The sequence below is a fragment of the Cupressus sempervirens genome, chromosome 4, assembly GCF_028749045.1.
Source record: "Cupressus sempervirens isolate cs-2001-9-10 chromosome 4, ASM2874904v1, whole genome shotgun sequence".
NCBI classification, from domain to species: Eukaryota; Viridiplantae; Streptophyta; class Pinopsida; order Cupressales; family Cupressaceae; genus Cupressus; species Cupressus sempervirens.
The window spans coordinates 874914849-874932229 of record NC_143121.1 but is presented as its reverse complement, the minus strand read 5'-3'; the positions used below and the strand labels follow the sequence as shown (position 1 = coordinate 874932229).

The following is a 17381-nucleotide window of genomic DNA, read 5'->3' as shown; positions in this document are numbered from 1 at the left end:
CCTATAAATATGTAAGGACATAGTGAAAGGTAGCATATGCACATTATTAAATTTTTTTGGAGAACAAGTCACTATTAAACATACAACTAAAAACTTACCCATCCATTGGTGCATACATGATGATATTAGAGAAAATTTTTGGGATAGATGGTGGATGGTCTTTGATGCCCCTCCCTAAAATAATCATAAGGTTCCAATGTATTTCTTAAAGAAATTTTATTGTGAATTTGTCCTTGGAGAGATCCCTAATTGTTAGATTCTCAGGATAGATGTGGGGGGTCATCATTTGAGAGGCTAGGGACATGTCATGACCATAATGTTGTTAGGGTACCTATTGTCAAGCCATAAGATGAGGATGTCATTATTCCTTCAGTTGTGAAGGAACATGTAGAGACTAGTACTCTAGGGACTATCAATGCTTTGACACATACCCTTATTCATTGCGCTAATCCATTAGTTGAGGATGAGCTTTCTTTGTGTCACAGTCACATGTGTACATAATGTGGATCCTTATAGATGTTTGGTAGTCATGTTGGAGACACTATGGATGAGGGCTAGTCACTGATGAGTTCCTAAGTGACACATTTGACATTTACACATAGGTAAAATATAATTATAATAAACTAATTTGGTCACATTTTGTATGTACAGTGAATGACTAATTAATTAGCATGTCTTGACATTGTTCAAAATTTAGGGTAAGAGTATTGATGGCCCTAGTATAGATTCCTCAACCCCATTTTATGTCACATTGATGAGTTGAGAGCTATGTATTGATTTAATCATTTAAATTAATAAATATATTTATTAGATAATCATATGAAGGATTGAAATTTTTTTTTATCCTTGTGCATTAGCTCTCTACTAGACCATCGACATTCACAAGGGACTTTGAGCCTAGGCATGATACAAGCTTTTTAGAGGTACATTTGTTTCATGTTAAGTTAATTCATATTATATTCTATAAAAAATATACATATATTTATTATATGATTTAAAGTTGTTGATGTCCGGGACTCCTCATCTTCACCAGTCCATCAATTGTGGAGTTGTTGCTATGATGGCTAGTTCAGAGCCATTGACTAAGGTATGAAAGAGTTTTCATAGTTTTAGTTGTTATTTTTAGTAGTTAGTATTGAAATTTCAAATGGTATTTATAAGTATGATCACATGATTATATTGATTGAATTGTTGTAGGGCCTTGTTACTCCCAATTGTCTGCAAGCCTTTGAGGTGGATGTACAAAGTGACTATTTAATGAGGGTAAGAAAAATAATTAATTTTGTGTGTACATATATTTTATTTCAATATATAATAATTATTGATTCATATATACTTTTTTTTTATCAGCTCCAATTAGAGATGAGCCTAAACAAGAGGAGGAGCAAACATGTGAGGAAAACCCCATCATCCCCTTCATCGCCCTCCACACAATGACTGAACATCTCTAGGGAATTGTTTCCTTCCCCTCATGGGAAGGAGAAGATATAGAGATGGACACACATGTACAAGCATTAGTGGACATATATCTTTGATTTTATGTTAGTGGACATCATTGACATACATTTGATGTATACATGCCAGTATATTTGATGTATGAAATATATTTTATGCATGCCATTATTAGAATCACAACTTTGATGCATTAGTTTTTTCATGTATAAATTATTGGTTAGCATAATATATATCTTGTCTTTCTTGTTTACATTTTAAGTATTTCATGTATTTCATTTTAATGTAATTTGAATTGAAAATAAGGTTAGGAATCATTATAATAATCTTTGATAGTACCTTTTGACATGTGAATAAGGCTATGATATTAATCTATATTTAAATTGTACAAGTTATAAGTACTTTTGATTATGAGTAACTTATTTGGAGTTTTTGTTAGGATGAGAGCAATGAAACTTGAATTCTTATTACTATTATACAATTAACATTGAAGTTTGAGTCTTGAGTTGGTTGCATTATGTAAAAGTTTAAGCTTGAATCTTATTGTCATCATAAGCATTTGAAGAGTTTATATTATATGCTTTATCTCTAGAACATGAGAAGACTTGAAATAAAGTTTTTAATTTATTCATGGAATTTGATATCAATATTGCTTTCTTATACATCTCTTTGAGAGCTTCATTCATGGAAACAAATTATATATGCTTTCCTTATGATTCCTATATCTATATTTGTTGCATTATTTCTCAGATATATTTTGTTTGTCATTATCTTGGTGTAGGGCACCTAATAACCCTTGTTTTGGCTTTGTTTGTGTTGTTATTTTTTGAGGCTTGTTGTGACTCTAGCCAAGTCATTGTGGTGTGCTGGCGTGATTATATAAAGTTGGTTTGACTAAGCCTTATTTAGGTACATGCAAGTTAATAAACACTAGGAGAGACATTGGGTGATCACAGTGGGTCACAATAAATACAATTATGTTGTAGAGGAGGACCCTTCAAACCTTGTTGCTCATGAGGAGGACAAACCAAAAACTTGGGTAGACAATTAGATGGTTACACTATTCTTCCACTAGGAAAGGGAACATTTATAGGAGGGAAATGAATTGGGAAACCCATGAGAGGAAAACTCTATGGAGAGATTTTTGGAATATGCGTGGAACATAATTTATCTATAGTTGGAATGGAGCTGGAACAATATTGTATGATATCAGCAAGGTTGCATTCACTATTGGAGGGGCAACTGGGAAAGTGGATGAGTGTGGAGGGAGAGTCATATATTGTACTACAGGAGGTACAAATTCTTGCATCCATGGATTCAAATTGGTAGTTATGGCTCTCTACAATTGTTGTGCCTCTAATATTCCTCAAAAAATTCTAAGGGTAGTGATAGAATGAGAAATCTAATTTTGAAAGTCATAGTAGGAAAAAATGTTTCCAAGTGGCTACGTAGAGCTAACATAATAGATAATTTGATCCCATGACAAAGGGTTAGAGAGATTCACTAGTTGGCAACTTTGTACTGGCCAAGACTACAAGTTTTAACATCACCCGAGATGAGGCCACAAAATCAACATAACATCCAATCTCCAAAAAGTGAGAGATGTTAATGTAGGTGTTAGAAACATAATCCTATAGCACCTAGAATCACATCCATACCTTGCACGAGCTTTGAGATATGCCTCTTCAAGGATCACTATCCTATGACATTTAGTGACTCTCAAGGTCAATTCCATTTGACGTGCCCAAGAATATTCAAGTGGTCAACAAGATGAGATGAGCTTGGAACTAGGGTTTATCCAGCCACACAGAGCTAACAAAATAGGTAGTTTGATCCCATGATAAATGATTAGAGAGATTCACTAGCTGGAAAGTTTTTATTGTTCAACACTACAAGTTTTTGCATCACCCAAGATGGGGCCACAAAATAAAAAAATCAAATCTCCAAAAAGAGAGAGAGGTTACTATAGGTGTCAACAACATGATCCTGTAGCACCCAAAATTGCATCCATACCTTGCACAAGCATTAAGATATGTGCATCAAAGATCACTGCCGTATGGCATTTGGTGAATCTCAAGGTCAATTCCTATTTAGCATACTTGAGAATGTTTGAGTGGTCAAAGGGATAAAAAACACTTGGAACTAGGGTTTACCTAGCCACCCAGAGCTAATAGAACAAACAATTTGATCCCTCAATGAACTGTTAGATAGATTGACTAGTTGGTGACTTTATAGTGGCCAACAATACAAGTTTCAGCATCACTTGGGATGAGAACACAAAATAAAAATAGAATCCAATCTCTAAAAGGTGAGAGAGGTTATGTAGGTGTTAGCAACATGATCCTATAGCTCCTAGAATTATATCCATACCTCACATGAGCTCTGAGATATGCCCCATCAAAGATCACTACCCTATGGTATTTAGTGAGTCTCAAGGTCAATTCTATTTGGTGTGCCCAAGAAAATTCAAATGGTTAATGGGATGGCATGAGCTTGGGACTAGGGTTTACCCAACCACCCAAAACTAACAAAATAGATAGTTTTATCCCATGACAAATGCTTAGAGATATTTACTAGTAGGCAGCTTTGTACTGGCCAACACTACAAGTTCCAACATCACTCAAGATGGGTTGCAAAATAAAAATAGAATCTAATCTCTAAAAAGAGAGAGAGGTTATTATAGCTATGGGAAACATGATCATGTAGCATATAGAATTGAATACATACCTTGCATGAGTTCTAAGATATGCCACATCAAAGATCACTACCCCATGACATTTAGTGACTCTTAGGGTCAATTCCATTTGGCATGCCAAAGAACATTTGAGTGGTCAATAGGACAAGACAAACTTGGGACTAGGGTTCACCTGGCCACTTAGAGCTAATAGAGCAGATAGTTTGATCCCATGATGAATAGTGAGAGAGAGATAGCTATGAGAAAGATATATAAGCCTAGGTCACTTTGTGGAAGACATGAGAAAAAGTTGCTAATTAGAAAAAATGTGATTTTTGAGTTTTTAGTCAAGATAGCCTAGGATTATGTGTTTTTAGTTGTTTTTTTAATGATTTGGAACCCTTTTCAAGTCCCAGAAGTGAAATCTTGTGAACTTTGCAAAAGTTGCACTTTTTGTGCAAAATTGCAAAAATTGTAAAAGTTGCTCAGAAATGCAACTTGGTTGGAAAGGAGTGTGAAATCTAACTGGAAACCTTCTAACCTTCCAAAATATGTTTCTCATGCTCATATACCCAAGCATGGGTAGCTACAACTTCCCAAACCTCCATTTGCAACTTTTTGCAAAAATTGCAAAAGTTGCTCAAGCAACTTTACAACTTTTAAGAAATTTGAGTGCTTCCCCATGCTACACACCTTCTAACCTTCTAAATTATATTTCCCCATGCTCAAATACTAGAGCATGGGTAGTTACAACTTCCCAAACTATCATTTGCAACTTTTTACAAAAATTGCAAAAGTTGCTTAAACAACTTTGCAACTTTTGAGTAATTTTTGCTCTTTACATCTTTTGATCAAACTTTCCATTTTTGTGGACCAAAAATGTGTAGTTATTACCATTCAAAATTTATTTAGATATGTGTAAAACAATGGCAATTCTCAATAGAACTTCTTGTATTTACCTTGGAGCATCAAATTCAGTTTTCGAGAAAATAGTGAAATGGGTTGTCTCCAGATTTACCAAGGATGTGACTAGTAGTGATATTTTTCTTTTAAAACCTATTAGTGAGAATTTTGGAACATTTTTTTAGAAAAAAATCTAGCATCTTTTGTATTTGGTTTTCTATCATTCTAATGAGATATTTTAATTAGTTTGTTGGGGCAATGATTACATCTAATTTTTAGTTCGGAGAAGAAAGATGAGAGACGCTTTGTGACAAGATCAATATGATATTTCAAGTGGCCACTTCTCATGTATAGATTAGATCCAAGATTCTTCATTCTTCTATATCATTCTCTTCTCTCTCATTATATGGGGTTGGTTCCAGTCTATTGAGCATAGCTCTAGCTATGATTTTGCTGTTGTTTGGTATTTATCCATGCTTGAAAAATATTGTAGTTTCCTTTGAGAAAGTAGTTAATATAGTAATATTTTGTGTATTATTTTGGGTTATTGCATGCACCTAATGTATTTAGTTTAAAGAAATCAATAAAGAGATTCTTTTTGAAAAATTTCATTCTAAATCTTTTCTCCTTTTTATGAGTTTGTAATTTTTTGTGATGTATGGACAAAGAACAAATAGTCTAGTTACAACTTGATTTGAAGTTGCATGCCATTGTGTGTTTTTTTGATGAGTCATAGACTTGAATAAATGCTTAATATGCATTGACAAAATTGTAGGTATCATGGGAGGATTTGATAAGCATGAGATTTATTTTGAATATTGATGTCTAATTTACAAAGTAAATGGATAGATCAAGATGATGTGGTTTATTTTTGGACTGATGTGATACCCAATGGATAAGGGAATGATTAGCTAGGAGATTGCATGTCCTTGTTGTTGCATAGATGGGTTATGTTGAATATCTTTTTATAATCAATATCTTTCCCTTTCATGTTGAAGAGCTGAAAGGGTAACCCTCACTTAGCTTGTAAATGCATTGATCATGTTATTAGTTGTTTCATGCCTATGTTATTGCATGAGTATATAAGAATTTTGGGTTTTAATATGCTTTATATAGATTTAATTTTATGATTTTTTCATTGATCACATAATAGAAGCTAAGGTCTACCTGCCTAGGTGTTGCAAAGCCGAAAGAAGAAGGAGGTCAACCTTATAGTTGGCCCCAATGTTTGAATGGGTGTTTCAAACATGAGAATTGGCTACATCCTAGATATATTTGTTCCTATCATTAAGTTATTCAAAAAAATTTAAATCAAGAGGAAAAATTATCTAATTAGATTTATTCTTTTCAACTTGTGACACTAATTTATTTTCTTCTTTGACTTCTACTTTAATTGAAACAAATCCTAGTTCATCACTCTCACTATCACTTTCACTCAAGAATATTTCCACACTAGCTTCTAGATCTTCATCATTTGCATAAAGACATTCTCTAGACCTCATAGGCTTGAAATTCCTCTTATAGTTATTTACTCTCTTAGGAAACTTAGAAGCATAATGACCAAATTTATTACAAGTCCAACATTTAAAGATTTTATTACCTTCATGTTCTCTTCTCACAAGTAAGGAAATTCCTTCTTCAATATTTATGTCATCTTAATTTCTCCCTCTGTAGTTGCTAGCATAATCTCCACTAAGACTCATTCTCCTTGTCATTGTAGGTCGTACACTTAGTGTATTTAATGTTGTCTCAATTCTAAGAAAATATCCACTATCTTAAACTTATCTGTATTTCTTTCAATCTACCAAGAAGAGTCTCTCTTGTAAGCTTCTACGTGCATGGAATAACTTGTTCAATCATATGCACTATCTACTTATATGCAGGTGTAGATCTTCCATACAATGTCATCTTCATCCTTCTTTCCATCACAAGCCTTGATTCCTTTAAAAATTTCTAAAATTCCACCCAAATAACTTCTTATAGATTCATCTTTCATTATCTTAGCTTCTTGAAATAAATATATCCAATTCTATAATCTAACCTTCTTAGAAAGATAATCACCTTCATAAATAGATCCTAAAGCTTTCCAAATTTCATATGCTAATCTTAAATATTATACCTTCCTATACTCATTTTCGGGATGGTTGTCAAAAGTTTTTCCCTGCAAAGCATATTACACATGAATAATTCTCTCTATCTTTTAGTATAATCTTCAAGCTTATCTTGTTCAATCACTTCTTTTTCATTCTTAGTAATAAGCCAATATCTTGGATCCATACAAAAAAAATGTGTCTTCATATTCTCCTTCCAACTATCATAGTTGGTTCCATCAAACTTTAGACTATCCTTTCTAAAATGAATCACCATAGATATCCTTAAGTTGTTAAGTTTTTTCTTCAAGGACCTAATGCTCTAATACCAATTTTTAGAAATTAAAGTCCACCAAGATGTGGGGTGATTTAGTTATCCAATAAAAATAACTTTTATTAACCTTATTAAATATGAAACATGTAATCAATAAGTGCAATAACCACAAGAAGATAACCACACACAATAACACCATATCTATTAATTAGGGAAACCCTTGATCAAAATAAAAACTCTGGTGGGGATGGTACCCACAAAATGATGTACTAATATATAAATTCCTTGCAAGAGGATGGGCCCTTTTAGGATTCAATGAAATACATTCAGTTATATCAATCCCTTTTAGATGACTTTGAATCCCTGTGAGGATATTCCAACCCTGTTAGGAGTTGTGGAAAAAAGAAGGACCCAATGTTCAAAAAAATTCAAGGGAAAGACCACCAAACTGCCTATCCAACTGGCCTTAGAATTATTCCTACCAAAACAATATCAAATGGTCAACTATTTACTAGCACTCTTTTCCAAATATAATCACTTTTCTCATTCACTATACCTCTACTACACCAAACACTTCTTAGATCTCAATACTATATATGAAAACTTGCATTACACAAATCCCTTAGATCACTAACTCACATATAACTTGCACTTACAATTCACTTCAATACCATATACATTCATACATAATCATGTAAAAAATAACTTTCCTTTATACGAAGTCCTCAAATTAATTTATTGAGTCATCCTTGAGGCTTTCTCAATTTACAATCACAATTGGACCTCATTAAGATAAAGTAATACATGCTACATTACATCTTGCATAATTACATAACATTGTCAACTCATAGTCTTCACAAATCTTCACACGTATAACCTTAAACTTCATGTTCTTACTCACATCATCATCATGGTGTCTTCTACCTCTATCTAAATCCACTTAACTAGATTCTACACATGTTAGGAGATATAATCCAATTACTAAAAACTATTTCTTGGGAACTTTGTTTGTATACTTTCTTTAGTGAATATCAAACAATTGTCATTAGTCTTCAATTTTATACATCCTTTCCTTACTGCATCATCAGAAAAATATGTAGAACATTTCCTTAGTTGAATTTTACCTCGTCTTTGATCCTAAAACATCACAATCTCAAACTATATCTATTGTTCTATCACTCTTCATGATATAAATAGTATGTTGACATCAATGATAAACACTTTCATGAATGCAACATGTAGTCATATCAACAATCTCCCAAATGTTCCAAAAATACTAGGATACTCCCCAATAGGAATATCATTAACATTCATGCTAACAGATGTCAAAATAAATTTTTTTCTTGGTTTACCAAGGACACAATGAGGACATGATTCAATAGTTGTGGTGGTTGATAAATTCTCAAAACTAACACATTTCATTCCCTACAAGAAGACTAGTGATGTTGTTCATGTGGAGGAGTTATTTTTCAAAGTGGTGAGACTACATGGTTTTCCAAAGATCATAATTTCTGATAAAGATACCAAGTCTTTTGGGTATTTTGATGTTGAGTTCATCACATCATCACATACCAATGAAAAAATAGAGGTGGTGAACTAGAGTTTGCAGAATTCAATTTCTTCCACAATGTATGCCAAAAATACCCAACAAATTTGGTATCCCAATAAGAAACTATGCTCTTTGATAGACCACATAGTCTCACCGCTTTGAAAAATAATTTCACTACATGAACAACATGAATAATCTTTTTGCAGGGAATGAAATGTGTCACTTTTGAAAATATGTCAACCACTACAAATATTGAATCATGCCCTTGTTGTGTCCTTGGTAAACTAAGAACAAAATCCATGATAAAAACTTCCCATGGATTCTTAGGTATATGTATTACCTATACTTGAGAATCCATGGGAAGATGTCAGCATGGATTTTGTTCTTGGTTTACCAAGGGAACAAAATGGGCGTGATTCAATATTAGTGGTGGTTGACATATTTTTAAAAATAACACATTTCATTCCCTACTAGAAGACTAGTGATGATGTTCATGTGGTGGAGGTATTTTTCAAAGAAGCGATGAGACTACATGGTTTTCCAAAAAGCATAGTTTTTGATCAAGATACCAAGTTTGTTGGGTATTTTTTCATATTGTTTAAGAAATTGAAGATAGATTTGAATCTTAGTCCACCACATCATCCATAGGCTGATGAAAAAATAGAGGTGGTGAACCAATTTTTTTAGAATTAACTAAGATAATGATGAGGCCATGATTCAATATTTTTTGTGGTTGATATATTTTCAAAAATAACAAATTTCATTCTCTAGAAGAATAGTGATGGTGTTCATGTGATGGAGTTTATTTTCAAAGAAATGGTGAAACAACATAGTCTACCAAGTGCATAGGTTCTAATCGAGAGACCAAGTTTGTTGGGTATAAATTATGGAATAAATTTAAGACATTTTTGAAGTTCATTTCATTTCATCATCCACATGCTAATGGAAAAACAAAGGTGATGAACTAGAGTTTTCATAATTTACTAGGATGCTTGGTTGGGGATAAACAAAATGGCTAGGATTTTAATGAGTAAAAAAAAAATATGGGGTTGTATCAACCTTTACCTATACCTGAGAATCCATGGGAAGATGTCAACATAGATTTTTTTCTTAATTTACCATAGAAAAAATGAGGGCATGATTCAATATTTATGGTGGTTGACAAATTTTCAAAAATGACACATTTCATTCCCTACAAGAAGACTAGTGAGTTGTTCATGTAGCAGAGTAATTTTTCAAAGAAGTAGTGAGATTACATGGTCTTCCAAAGAGCATAGTTTTTTATTGAGATGCCAATTTTTTAAGGTAGTTTTGGTCTACATTATGAAAGAAATTGAAGACCAATTTGAAGTTTGATTTATCACATCATCTACAAACTAATGGACAAACAAAGGTGGTGAACTAGAGTTTGTAGAATTTACTGTGATTCTTGGTTGGGAATAATCCAAGAATCTTGGTATAGGTAATGGTTGATGTGATGAACTAAACTTAAAATTTTTCTTCAATTAATTCCACAATGTATTCCAAAAATACCCAAAAAATTGGTATCTCGATTAGAAACTATGCTCTTTAGTAGACCATGTAGTCTCACCACTTCTTTGAAAAATAACTCCACCATATAAGTAACATCACTAGTCCTCTTATAGGAAATGAAATGTTCCATTTTTGAAAATATTTCAACCACCACAAGTATTGAATCATGCCCTAATTGTGTCCTTGTTAAATTCTACCTGTGATAAAATTATGTCTTAGCCATTTGGCTTATCCCCAACCAAGCATCGTAGTAAATTTTACAAACTTGGTTCACTACCTCTTCTTGTCCATTAGTTTGTAGATTATGTGATAAATTGAACTTCAAATCTATCTTCAATTTCTTCCAAAATGTATGCCAAAAATACCCAACAAACTTGGCATATTGATTAGAAACTATGCTATTTGGCAAATCATGTAGCCTCACCACCTCTTTGAAAAATAACTCTACCACATGAACAACACCACTAGTCTTCTTGTACGGAATCAAATGTTCCATTTTTAAAAATAAGTCAACCACCATAAATATTGAATCATTCCCTCATTGTTTCCTTAGTAAGCCAAGAATAAAATCCATGTGAACATCTTCCCATGGCTTCTCAAGTACAATTAATGGTTGATACAACTTCATAATTTTCCTCGCTTATTTTTTTATCTAACATACTCTACAAATTTTCACAAAATTATTGAAATTTTGTTACAAGTGTGGCCAATTATAATTCTCAACAACCAAATCAATGGTCTTATCTCTACCAAAGTGTCCAACCAATCCTCCACTATGCTTCTTCTTGGTGAGATTCTCTCTCATAGAACTTTTTAGAATGCATAAGTGACTTCCCTTGAACAACATATCATATTGGATTATGAAATCCAACCACTTTGTCTTTTTGAGTGTAATAGGTTTATACAAGCTTTCTAAGATTTTCCAAAATCAGGATACTCTAAATACAAGTTCTTAAGTTTCTTGAACCCAAAATTTTCATCTATCTCAGCAAAAGTTGTCTTCTACTAAGGGCATCAGAAGCTTTGTTAGAATTCCCACTCTTTTGTTTTAGAACAAAGGTATAACTCTACAAAAACTCAACCCATTTCATATGCCTTTGGTTCAATTCCCCTTGACTATTCAAATATTTCAAGGCTTGATGATCACTAAACAAAAAGACTCCTTAGGAAGAAGATAATGTCTCCACTTCTTCAATGCCTACACCATAACATAAAATTTCTAATCATAACAAAATAATTTATTTTGGCATCATTCAATTTCTCATTGAAATAAAAAATGGGTTTACCTTCTTGGCTCAAAACAACTCCTATTGTAGTACCACTAGCATCATAATATACTTGAAATGCCTTATTAAAATCTAGAACTACTAAAATAGGTTGCTCTTTAACTTTTTGTTTCAACAAATCAAAACTCTTTTTTGCTCTTACAATCCATTTAAATTATTTCTTATCCCCTCTCATTATTTCAGTCAAGGGTTCACAAATATTGCTAAAATGAAAACTAGCTAGTCCATGAAAAGATCTTACTTCTATTGTACACCTTAGAGTATGCCATTCAAGGATAGCCTTCACTTTCTAAAGGTCTATTTTAAGACCTTCTACTAATACTATGAATCCCAAGTGCACCAACTCCATCACAAAACTACACTTCTTCAAATTTAATAATAGATTTTCCTCCCTCAACTTATCAAACATCATATGAATGTGTGTCAAATGCTCCTCCAATGTCTTACTAAAGATCAAAATATCATCTAGGTAAAAAATGACAAACTTATCCAGAAAATCCTTCAGTACCTCATTCATGAGCCTCATGAAAGTGCTCGGTGCATTGGTTAGCCCAAAAGGCATGACTTGTTGGAAATTTGGCTGGGTTAGTTATATTGATGTTGTCATTTATGGAAATATATCAACTATATTAAGTGAGAAAAACATGAAGTTAAAGTTATGGAATGTATACATAGAAAATTGTCTAATGTAGTACAAGTTATCTATCAGAATAAAGAAAGTTTTTGATAGTGTGGTTTACAAACACTATATTAGCATGTATACACTTAAGGATGGATAGCAAAGAGTATAAGGATGTTACACTTAAGATCACATGATAATATAGTCAATATATATAGAGTTATCATGGATTTACTAGTTACAACAGTATATGAGTAGAACAAAGTATAATAAGGAAATGAGAAATTATGGGTTAAGAAATTTTTTTGAATACAAAATAATTACTTAACTAATTAGGACTAACATCCTAGATGTTAATCCTAAGTCAATGAAAGGTAATTTTGTATTTTGTAAAGTGTATAAAGGCATGAATGTTGACTAGAAAGATAATTATAAATTAACAAGGTATAAAGAAAAGGTTTCCATAAGTGAAGTGTGTATGTAATTGATGAAAAAACAATTCTAGTGTATGATCAAAGGAATAAAAATTTTGTGAATGAGCAACAAAGGAAAGATTTGATGTTGAAGATATCAACAACAATGTAAAGAGGTTTTTCTATCTATCTTTTAGTATTGAAGAACTATATTGTACATTGCATGTTTGGGAAGTGGGCTCATCTTGCATATATTTTTATAATTTTATATAAGAACTTCTAATAGATTTGAAGCTTTTAACAAGGCATAGTCCTCTAACAAGGACTGAGACACTATACAAATATAATAGACTCCTAATAGGGTCAATATCTTTCACAAGATACTTTTTATTAGTGGATTATTTTTTGGGTACCATCCCCACCGTGGTTTTCCCTTGGCTAGGTTTTCCCTAGTTATCAAAATATGGTATTATGAGTTCCCTTATTACATGGTTATATTTATTTTTCAACATAGTTAGTTTACTTTCTTATGCATGTTATAAATTTGTTGAAGATATCCAATTTTGGGCTAAAGTTTGTGCAATACCGATTCATTCCCCTTCTCAATATTTCATATTTCTAACATGAATAACCACTCGTACAATCATTCTCTTGAAGGAAATATTCAACTCCTCTCCTTTAATGTGAATCTAATGGTACCCACTCTTCAGATCTATCTTTGTGAAATATATAGCTCCATTCAAACAATATATAATATCATTTTTAATGGAAATGGAAATCTACACTTGGTTGTAATCTTGTTGATAGATAAAAAATTTGTACACATCATCTATGCTCCATTCTTGTTAGGTTCTATTATTTTTGGTACAACAATTGGACTTAGACTCTCTCAATTCAACCCCTTATGTAAAAACTCATGACTTGTCTATTCAACTCTTCACTTTTTGTTGGTCTCATTTTGTGTACTACCTCATTTAGAAAACTAGCTCCTAGAATCAAGTCCATCTAGTGACTGATCTTCCTCATTAGGGGTAATCAATTGGGTACATTATCAGACACAATATCTAGAAACTCTTTCAAAAAAATGTAAGTTCTATATGTACCTCCTCCCCTTCCTCTTTACCATCTTTTGGAATTACAAAAAAACACATATGTTCACACCTCATACCCTCGAGAAACTACTTTCCATAAACATAATTTTTTTGGAAGCACTACATACCTTTTCTTCTTTCTCCTTCAATGGCTTTAACTTATGTTTCACTTCATCCTTTGTCTAAGTGTAGGTATTTGTACACCCATCATGTACATCATGCCTTTCAAACTTCCACAACCTATCTATAAATATATGATATATGAACATAGATATGATGTCATAAAGAACCTCATCCTAGTAGTTTCCACTTTTGAACTTCACTAGGCACTACTCATTGATCATGACCTTGTGGTCATCTTGCTCCTATGAAATACAATATGGGCATTTCTTCCTCTTGAGCTTTAACTTTGTGACCATATTTTCTAACCCCAGATTGTTAGTACTTCCACCATCAATGATCACATCACAAAACTTATCTTTACATTTGCTCCTTGTGGAAAAAAACTCCTCCTTTGATTAGGTTCATTCTAACCACTCAACAAGATTCTTCGATTAACAAGGAAGTCTCCTCTTTTATCATCTGTAGAATGTGAGGATTTGGAATCTTCACCCATATGCACAACTATAGCTTGGCCTTTAGTTCTTCTATCATTCCTTCCTCGGCACTGAGGACACTCAAATGCCCTATGCACTTCTCCACAATGAAAATAGGTTCCATGTAAACCTCCTCTACCATATCATTTCCATCTTCCTTTTCCTCTCTCATCTTTATTATTTTGATAATAGAAATTATTGTTTTCCCCCTAATTTGGATTTCTACTATTAACCTCATCCTTCTTTTGGTCATCATTTTGTTCTCCATAAGGCCATCTACCAAATCTTCCACCACGACATCTACAACTATTTGTATTATAATTTTTTTTCATCTTTTCCCCAATTCTTAGGAAAAATTGATACACATCCTAAATGCTAGTTATTCAAACTAGACTAATCTCCTCTTAAATAATCAGCCTCAAACCATTAAGATAATGTAAAACCTTCTCCTTATCATCTTCTACATGGACATTTTAATGAGAACTCAATAGAACTATTCAGTATACTATTGACCAGATCTTTCCATTTGATTAAACCCTTGCACTTTCTAGAGTAGATCAAGTCAATAATCCACAAAAAAGAAATATCGCTTCAATTTTTCTATCATCTAATCCCATCTGGTCATTTTATCTTTCTCTCTCCTATTTTTCTCTAATTTAATCTCCTACCACCAGATCTTTATGCAACCCTTCAAATTTTCATTCACAAATTTGACCATATCTAGATCTTCAATAAGTGCACACTCAAATTATTCTTCTAATTCATTGATCCAATTGATCAATTCCTTTAAGTTAAGATTTCCTAAAAATGTAGGAACCTCAAATTTAGGTCTTTTTCCCAACATGAAAATGACCCTAAAAAGTTTTTCTTCTTCTAGGTTCAAAAATTGCTCTTCTCTCTAATCAATATTTCCTTCTCCTTCTCTTTCATCCTCACTCTCATCTCTTATAGTGAGATTTATTCCTCTATGCATATGTTCTTGAAATGCTTGAATTTTCCTTTAGAAAGTTTGAACCTTAGGTTTTACACCTTTGACACCATGTTCTCATTGTGGAGGAATTTTGTGTGCTTCCATTGCAACCCTAGTTTAAATTGCCTCACAATTAGTGATCTATCCACATGCTCATCCTGAACTAGAGTCCTAGTACAAATTGCCTCCTAGTTAACTAGTTGTTTACACACTCATGAAATCTTACTTGAATACTACTTGATGCAAGGTGCCCCCCTTAATACCACACTACAAAAAATAAATAGAGGAAAAACATCGATTGAGAGAACAAAATATGGACTTCTTATTATAATTGTAAATGAATAATTACAAAATTACAAAATCTAAACCCACATGGGAGCCTTCCTTACAATAATCTACAAGACAAAGTTGCAAATATCACGTAGAACTTCCCTAGACAACCTACAAGCCTTCCTTATATAGACACTAAGCTCTAGCCCTTGAGATTGACCAACCTCATATTATACTATTTCATTACACTTTATAACTGTAATGTCCCTTCTTTAGAATCTTCATTTAATTCTCCATCCTTAAAGACTCATACCATTAGCTTCTTATTTCCTTTTTATTCTCCTTGGCTTGCTAATTCTATAATATTGAGCTTGATGATTTTTTCTTATTTGGTCTTTGAGTTTGATAATTTTTCTATTCAGTTTTGTTTGACAAGCTCTCTAATTTTAAATTCATTCGATATATAACTAATCTTTTTATTAGACCAAATTCTTAGATTAATCGCTTTGAAAAAGATATATATGAAAGAGATTAATAGGATATTCTTTGATGTTTGAGGGGATTATTTTTGGCACTTATATTATTATAATTTCATTATTATACATATATGATTGTTCATGAATCATGTGTGATTTTGATTATAATTTTTTTAAATTAATAATATCTATTTTTATTCAATGCTCTTTTCATTCCTTTTGTTAACTGATGTTTGTATATCCTCCCTCATTGGTTGAGTAGATATAGTTTTAGTGACATGCATTTATTATTTGGTGATTGCATCCTCTTTGTAACAAATTGGATTTAAAATTATGTTCACTATATATAAAATTCCAATGGTAGTGTGTCACAATCCCTTAGATTATTCTCCCTAATATCTCTTACAGATAATTTTGATATGTCTTCGATACTCTATGCTCTTCTTTTTATTGTTTCCAACTCTCCTAATATCTTCCTTGGAGATGTCTCATTTGAGTTGAGATTTAACCTTCACTTGTTGATTCTTTGGTGTAGAAGCACCTACAATGAATCACAATGAAACCTCAGATCCACATATAAAACCTTGGATCTCAAGATAAAACCTTGGAAAACCTCAGAAAGATTAAATCAAGACCAAATTTTATGATCTACTTCCAAGATTGGTATTGTTATAGGCCCTTGGTTGGCTATGGTCAAAATTGGTCAAAAGGCCTAGAATCTTAGAATTTTGGATTATTTCAAGTTTTATCTTGTTTAGAACCTATTTGGTGTTAGAAATAGGGATTACTAGGGGGAGGGGGGTAGTCATTAATCTACAAACTTTAGTCACCAACCAAATATTATATCTTACTTTAAACCATACAGAACAAAGAAATAAATTAATGCTAAACACTAATAGTAGCAATGCTCAAAGATAACTCATAACACCATATTTTGTTAACTAGGGAAACCTTGACCAAGGGAAAACCTTGGTGGGGCTGATACCCACTAGATAATATACTGATATATAAGTTCTTTGTTAGAGGATGGACCTTGTTAGGAGTCAATGAGAAAATTGAGTATAAGGAGTCCTTATTAGGAGACTTTGAATCCCTGTTAGGAGATTCCAACCCTATTAGGAGTTGAGCTAAAGTAGATGCAAGATGAGCCTACTGCCCAAACATGCACTTCCAATTACAAGAAGA

At 32.6% G+C, this 17381-nt stretch overlaps 1 long non-coding RNA gene across 2 annotated transcripts; it reads left to right on the top strand.

The window, feature by feature from the left end:
* Positions 1 to 770: 770 nt before the first annotated feature.
* LOC149564187 (uncharacterized) lies at positions 771 to 1545 on the top strand. Of its 2 annotated transcripts, XR_016363591.1 has the most exons (4): positions 771 to 923; positions 1034 to 1087; positions 1198 to 1263; positions 1351 to 1545. It is a non-coding gene; the product is annotated as an uncharacterized LOC149564187 (long non-coding RNA). The 2 variants fall into 2 exon arrangements; XR_016363590.1 differs by lacking the exon at positions 771 to 923 and having other exon boundaries at positions 999 to 1087.
* Positions 1546 to 17381: the final 15836 nt, after the last annotated feature.